This window comes from Lygodium microphyllum, chromosome 4 (assembly GCF_053477565.2).
Source record: "Lygodium microphyllum isolate KBCC chromosome 4, Lygodium_microphyllum_v1.1.10, whole genome shotgun sequence".
Taxonomy (NCBI): Eukaryota; Viridiplantae; Streptophyta; class Polypodiopsida; order Schizaeales; family Lygodiaceae; genus Lygodium; species Lygodium microphyllum.
In genome coordinates this window covers 136,163,447-136,171,713 of record NC_141138.1, presented here as the reverse complement: position 1 = coordinate 136,171,713, position 8,267 = coordinate 136,163,447, and positions in this window count along the sequence as shown.

Genomic DNA, 8,267 nt, shown 5'->3' with positions numbered 1-8,267 from the left:
GGCTATGGCCAGCCATGTAAAAAGAGGATGACAGTCCAAAAGGGATTTAGGGTTTTGTATATAAAGTTGAAAAATGAATGAGAAGCTCATTCTTGTGTGTGGCCAAAAGTAGCTCTCTTCCTCTTCTTCTTCTTCTTGCTTACTTGCTTGAGCTTGTGCTTGAGAGAGGGAGTGTGAGAGTATGAGGGAGTGAGTGTGTGAGGGTGAGGGACTGTGGTGGAAAAGCTCTCCATCTTCTTCTCTCTTCTTCTCTTCTCTTCTCTTCTCTTGTCTTGCTCGTGGAAATGAAGCTTGGAGCGTGGAGCTTGAGGATGGAACTTGCTTCAAGCTTGCACTTGGATTGTGAAGCTACCGGAGTGCTCGGGAGAGCAGGTAACTCGATCGGGCATGGAGGTAAGATCACTACATTTGTAGAGATGCATAGCGCATCGGCTATGTGAGAGGTAGCCATTAGTGCTCGGCTTGGAACGCTTGAAGCAATAAGCGGTCCGTGGGTCTCGGTGGTTGATCACCTCTACAATAACCATGAGCATGTGATTTGCCAAATGGGTTGTCTATTGCCATTCTTGTAGTTTCAAATGAATGTTAGTAGGCTCAATGTCTTACTGCAACAATTGAGTTGTTAGATGAATGGTCGCAACTAAGGAGGAAGACTTGCTTAGGATGAAACTTATAAGCTCATATTGTCTCACATATTTCAAGTGCTTGGGGTAGCGTTTTTTGTGACGATATATGTTTTTTTTTTTGGATTTTACATTGAATGTTCTAAGATGTGCAATGCATTTGATGTAACAAAGCATATCTAAGCATACAATGTGATGTCTCTTTCTTGAGGTTTACATGGAGTAATTCTAATAATCCAATGATGGTTAGTATATGATTTAATTTTAATACTTACATTTGATATTTAATATCAGATATGTATGTACTTGAATTTTGAAAATCAAACCATACCTTTGACAAAATGTGTTGATAATGGGTTTTGTGGTCCCATGTTTACTTTGTTTTATTTGTTGGTTAGAACATATCAATCATGCATGTGTTTATAACTAATTTTTCTATCTCACCAAAAAGGTTCTCTCTCTCTCTCTCTCTCTCTCTCTCTCTCTCTCTCTCTCTCTCTCTCTCATTGGTGATCTCAAAATCTTTATAATCAATATCACTAAGCTCTAAGTATTGACTCAAATACATTAACTTAAAATTTATTAGTCAAAGAAATACATGGAACATTACATACTCTCAAAACTCACATGCTGGCTCCACCAATTGCCTTGGTCCTCACATATTTGTGCATGCTTTGGAATTGTTTGGATCATGGTTATCGTATCGTGTGATTATAACATTTAATATTTAATATTTTAAAATATTGCTTATCATATCATGTAATTATAACATTTAATATTTATTATTTTAAAATATGTGATACATTTAATGTGATTGTAAGTATATATTGAAAATTAAGCCATGACTTTGATGAAATGTATTGATAACAAATTTTGTGGGTATCCAATCAATATGGGGTGTTTGCATCAAGCAATTGGCAGAGACTATGTGTTGCATGTTTGTAGGGAACTTAGCTCCACAAGGTGTAAATGAAGGCAAATTACCAGGCTTACGGCTTAAAGAGAGATCCATTCATAAGGATGTTCAAAACCTACCTTTTCATCAAGAGATTCCAAATGGTCATTGTGAACTAGGCATATGACAATTTGGTATAGATCATGTCATTAGTGAGTTATGTGTTAATAATGTTCTTACATTTAGCTCCTAAAGAGGGGTTTTAGGTCATGATAGATTCGGGGATGTTGCTTGAGGATGCATGATGTTTGGAATATGTCTTTTCATGTTGAGATTACAAATGGCAATAATGAGACAGCTCTGGTGTGGATTTGACTCTATTTTACTCAAGTTCACATTGAGTACTATAGGTAGATTGCAATTCATTGAAGGAGGAGTAGAGCTATGGTAGGAGCTAGAGCTATGCTTGTCCTCATGGGGAGCTAGAGGCCTAGGAGGATCCCTCCCCCATCTACTCGATTGTCCATTCCATGCATCTCATGAAAAACCAAAAGTTTATTTTCCATCAATGCATCTGATGGTGGTTGCTTAAGTTAAAAATGCCATGCCTTATATATTTTGATTGAGGAAACGACTAATGCCAAGTGAAGTGGTAAGCTAAAAGAGAGGTGATTCTCCCTTACCATGTAAGATCTTGAAAGGGTGTGCAACACAGCCCAAGGAGGGGGGAGTTTGCCCACGTCCTAGTGATCCAAGCCTAATACTTGTATCCAAGTGTAGGTACATTTGATGGATACCCCAATCTTGATGGAAAATGGTAAAAGATGAGGTACATACATTGATAAAGGTACCTATGTATTGAACTTGGAGTGTATATAGTCAATACGAGATGTATGATATTGGATCCTTCATATAAGTTGCATGCAAAGCTCATTGATGATTGGATAGGTGTGGAATCATGTTGAGTATGCCATGTATGTTGGACATTAAGTTGCATAGACTTTTCAGCCCATAAGGTACTCAAATAATGTAATTTTGGGTTAGAACAAGTAATGGACTAGGATTAGGGAAGAACCCTATAGCTCAGTCTCAAAGAGGGTATCATCCCTTTGACTTGAACTAAAAATTTCCTTGATTAGAGCTATGATCTAGGAAATATTGCAATTTTTGCACACAAGGAACCTGTGGATAGGGTGTTGAGTACTCTCTTGGATAGTCATAGTTATTGAGCTACAAAAAAGTAAGTAGATTTTTTTCATATAGATTAATAGCCCATCTTGAAGAAGGTATTGTCCTCTTTGATTTGAAAAAGAAAGTACAACATTTGGAGTTGGAGGGGCAAGCTCAACCACCAAGACCCACGGACCACTTATTGTTCAAGCATTCCAAGCCGAGCACTAATGGCTACCTCTCACATAGCTGATGTGCTATCCATCTCTACAAATGCAGTGAGCTTACCTCCATGCCCGATCGAGTTGTCTCCTCTCCCAAGTACTCTAGTAGCTCCACGATCCAAGTGCAAGCTTCAAGAAAGCTCCATCCTCAAGCTCCACACTCCAAGCTCCATTGCTACGAGCAAGAGAAGAGAAGAGAAGAAGAGAGGAGAAGAAGGAGAGCTTCTCCACCACGGTCCCTCACCCTCACACACTCGCTCCCTCACACTCTCACACTCCCTCTCTCAAGCACAAGCTCAAGCAAGAAAGAAGAAGAAGAAGAAGAAGAAGAAGAGGATAGCTACTTTTGGCCACACACAAGAATGAGCTTCTCATTCACTTTTCAACTTTATATATAAAACCCTAAATCCCTTTTGGGCGGTCTTCCCCTTTTTCCCTTTTTTTACATGGGTGGCCGTGGCCTAGGCACTTTTTCCCATTGTTCTCCTATCTTCCTAGCTTCCTTCCTACTGTCCATCTACCTTTACAATTTGCACAAGTGAGAGACCGGTGCCCTTAAAATAAATCATGGTGCGCCTTGTGCTCTTTTACAAAAGTATTAACTTGCACTTTTTCTTATGTGCCTTTCTCCTTGATTTAGGACTTTTTTGCACTTCTTGTGTTTCCATATTTCTCTTAGAGTACCTTTGTCTCCTATTTTACTTTTGCTATATATTTTCCAAATTTTCCACCTTCTTTGTCTGAGGGTTAACATTACCCCCTCCTAGACGAGTGCCAGTCCCATGGCTCTCACTATTGTAGACAACAGGCTTTGGCATGCACCGAAGATGTGGGTGGAAGGGACTACTATGGTTTGCCTTGGAGGAGTTTTGGCGATGATGCGGATGAAGGTTATTGGGGGCACATTGTTAGCCTGGTTGGCTTGTGGTAGGGGTGTTGGAGTTGGTGATAGGGTTGTTCTTTGTTGGGAATTGCACTGATGGTTGGCATAGGTGTTGGTTTTAGGGGATTTTGCACGTGATAATTCTTTGGTGGGCTTGCATGATGATAAATGACAAGAGTTCAGAGTTGAGTGTTGATGAAGAGCCGACGGTACTTTCATTGGAGTCTTCAATACCTGCAATTGAAAACCTCTCATATGGTCTCTCCCTAGGGGTTAGTGCTAGTCTTCTTATCATGCACAAGATGTAGTTTGATTAGTTTGGGAGATACGCCAAACTTTAAGCAAGATGAGAGTATTATCCTGTACTTGAGGACCCAAATTATGTATAGATTGTGGTGTAGATATTATGTGAGTGTGCATACATACTTAGATAGTACATCGTTAGAAGACTACTGGTCAGGTTCCTCATAGCAGTGTGTGGATGAAGCGAGGGTTCAATGGGATGGAAGAATTTGTCGATGTTGAGGAGAAGTACACTTGAAGACTTTTTGAGACATTATTTGTGCTTTTGTTGACATGATGTAGGATAATTGAGCTCATTGACACTGAGATTAGATTGCAGAGGCCGAGATTAGATTTGATCAAGTAGTGGGGGCCTTCAATGCTGGTGGTGGTTGATCATCATTGTTGAGTATACTTGAAAAAAGAAAAAGGAAGTGCGCTACCTAGGGGTGCATCTACCTCACTATGCAGTTTTGCATGGTGTCCGTGCTAGTAAAACTAGGAGTTGGGTTGGAACCTTAGGGAAGCTTGTGGTGTTGTCCCATACTTGTGGACCCATTTTGTGTACAGGGGAGGTGCTGTGAGAGTATCACATATGGAGACAGATCTAACCATAGGCGAGGACAAACTCCCTAGGTGTATCCTGCCCTTGATGTGCCCTAAGTATGAAGCGGTGGGACATGAAGGGCTAGGGGGTTAGGCACAAAGCCGGTTGACCAAGGCCATTGGTCATGCCTAACATGAGGACCCCTAGGTACAGTGTTTGTGGCACTCTGATATACATGGAAAAGCCCATTGTTTCTTTCCTTTTTCTTTATGGGAGTATTTGTTTGTTTGCTATTTTTTTCTTTTCTTTTTTTTAAATATTTTTTTTGTTTCAAAGATGCATTGGGAGGGGGCACATGAGACATCATCTTGATGCTCTAAAGTAGTTACATTCTAAGGGGGCCTAAGAGATTTACCAAGGAATGCATGGCTTGGCATGGAGCCCTTTTCTCTTTTGACTATACTTCTTATGGCCACGGAGAGGCTTGGTTCCTACACTCGTTCTTTATTTTTTGATTTGATTCAGATTCATGCCTTCTTCGTAGACCCTAGCTCCAGTGCCCCCTGTTGAGGTGGCTGCATTTGCTATTTTGGCTCCCTAAACCACTAGTAAGGAGAGTTCCTGTGAGGTTCATCTAGTTGATATTAGGGGAGCACATTGCTCCTCTACTCCTAAGCCAGTGTTAGGCTTAGGTGTCATGGCACGAAGTCCATGTTGCAGTGATGTGCTAGCTTGTAGGCTAAATCTTTGATTCCATCTTCATTAGAGTAATCTCCTCCTCTCTTTTTGCCTTAGTCATTCTTCCTCCTCTTCTGGCATTTGCTTGTGCTCTTCTTCTAATCTCTTCGATTCCTCCTCCACCCTTTGCAGCTCTCTATTTTCTTTGGAGGTGGATCGAGTTCTTCTTATGGGGATTTTGAGAGTGTGATCTTTCCTTTCCGCTTGACTTGACAATTTTTGAGCCTTGCTACTCACAGATTGTCCTCTTGCTCTCTTGCTGTTGAGATGGTTGGTCATTCTCCTTTTTATTAGTAACTCTCTTCATGTTGTCCTGCTGTTCCTTGTGGACTTTGTCTCCCTCTTACTCTTGGATTGGTGACGGCTCACCCCCAATACATCCCCCCTTGGCCGTTTCTTAGTCTTGCTACTAGCTAAACCTAGGGCCTTCTCTACCATTGCAGGACTCCACTCCTCCTCTACTTGACGAGCTTCTTCTCCTCTTCTTACCATCACCATGCCATAGTTTCTTTCGACACTGAAGCTCCTAAAAATTTTGCGCACTGGCTATAATTGATAGCTTGCCCAATCTTCTCTACATACTTCTATAGACTACACTGGTTCGGGAGTTGTTTTATGGCTAGCTCCTCCATGATGGCATCTTTTAGGTTTAGGGTGAGCTTGAATGTAAACTAGCTGGAACCCCTTGTTTCCACCATTAGGCCATATTTTGCTTGCTCTTTCATCGTGAACAAGAGCTTGCCACCTTAATCTTGCCCTGGATGTAGAGTTTGGCCAAGAAAGAGAGAGTAGCCAATGAGTATGCTTCGGGCCATGCTCAAATGTAATGTGTGCTTTCTATAGGGGTGACTTTCTCTTCCAACCAGCAGGGCTTTCGTCATGACTCTTTGTTCTTAGTATTTATGTCACTTTCTCCATAATGGTTCTTTGTGGGGTTGGTGGTCTTGTGGTGACTTGGACATTGAATGCTTTCATATAGAGACTTGTGTCATCTTGCATTCACTTGGCAACTCGTAAGAATACATGCAAGTCATATGCTTCAACCATAATGAACGGGTGTAGCTCAAAGAGACATCACTTATTTGAATCCCATGGTGTTGACTTCGATGCATATCACCTACGCTTGATTATCATTGCTTGTGTATGTACTCACTTTGGTTTTTTTTTGGTGTTATCTATACATAGTCACAAAACACATTGTTTATTTATATACACATTTATAAATCCATGTCACTTCATGAGCATAAAAACCAATTATAGAACTCAGCAGGATTGTACTGGAGTGTGGCACATGTATCTAGTACTCGTGGCAACCTACTCAATAACAACAGATATTTTGCAACATCGAGTAGCATGGTACCTTGTCCGAGGCTACTGGCAACATGTAGCTCCTCCTCAGTGAGAATTTTATCAATCAGAGAGTTCTCTTAGCTAGCTCCAGCTAAGTCCATACCCTGAACAATAGTTAGTACTTGGAAAGAAGTTGGTGCCACATAGGTTGGGTCTCTTTGCGATCGCCATTTGGCCAATCGCTCCTTTGAGATTGTCATAATCTGGGCTCCAAGTTTGGCCATTGTAGTGCGGTTTTCAAACCAATGTTTTTCAAATTGACTTGGACCCTCCGATTGTCGCTTTAGTTGCTCTATCTCAAAGAGATTTGGTTGGCAAAGCACTTTGTTGAATGTCACAATTAAGCATAGTTCATCGGCTTCCTCGTCAGAGATGAGTTACATGCGTTCATGTAGGAGCTTGGCATAGTGCTCGTTAAGATATTCTTACTCTTCCCAGGATAGCGGATATGGCAAGTATTCCTCAAGTTACTCCCTTGGGAATGTGCCCATGCCTGCAAGGACATAAGCATGTGCGAATAATTTGAGTTTAGCATCCAACTCGGTCAAGAACTCTGTGACACTTCTATGTTCGATGAGGGCTTGCTCGGTTGCTATCTCATGCAAGGTTCTGGAAGTTTCCCTAAGCTTTAGCATAGCTAGGGGAATTAGGCCTAGATGAGCAAGATTGGTCAATGCTAGGATTGCTTTTGTCCTCTTGATTTTCATGTTTCTCCTGAGGCTTTGCTACTATTATGTCATGGTTTTCCTCGAATGTGACTAGTATAGTTTTATCAACCTATTGTGACAGTGTTGCATCCACTCTTGATTGGTCAATGTAAGTTTTGTTGTTAGTGGATTGAGTGTTGCAAGCAACCATTGATGGCAATGATTGCTTTGACTTATCAGAACACACGAATGTGGTGCGCAGATCGGTTGCAGTATGCTCACATAGTGAATCCCGGAAGGTCCCCAAGAACAAGGAACTCTACCTTTTTGCACAAAAAACAATGTAAAAGCATGAACGACAAGAAGCAAGATACCAATTGGGTTCAATCTCCCCCCATGCCTTGTGTGAGCGCTTCACAAAGCATGTATTTTATGTATATTTCCATCTTCATGCTCAATAATAGCCCAATTTACAAAAATATGACAAGCTTTTAGCTTTTGAGTTTGCTTTTTACAAAAATAGGAAATAAAGCTAATGGACAGTGCCCATGAAGTCTGGCACGCCCAACACAATGTCCCAAATAGAAATAACATATCCGTGCGCATAGGCGCATACAAAATAATAATCAATAATCGATGTCTCAATAGACATGACAAAATATAGGCGTGGCGCCTATCAAAATATAATCCATAGGTCGAATACTCGCTAGACTCCAATGCTTTCCTCCGCCACTGCTGCTATCTCTACACATCAACTGAAGCATTCACAATCGTTAGTAAAATAATACAATTAAACCGACAAAAGTGAATACCTAGCAGTCTTCAGCTACATAAATACATCAACTGGTTAGAAATAAATCCTAACCTTAATTTATTACGAGTGCGCACTCTAAACTCATAAACGTTTA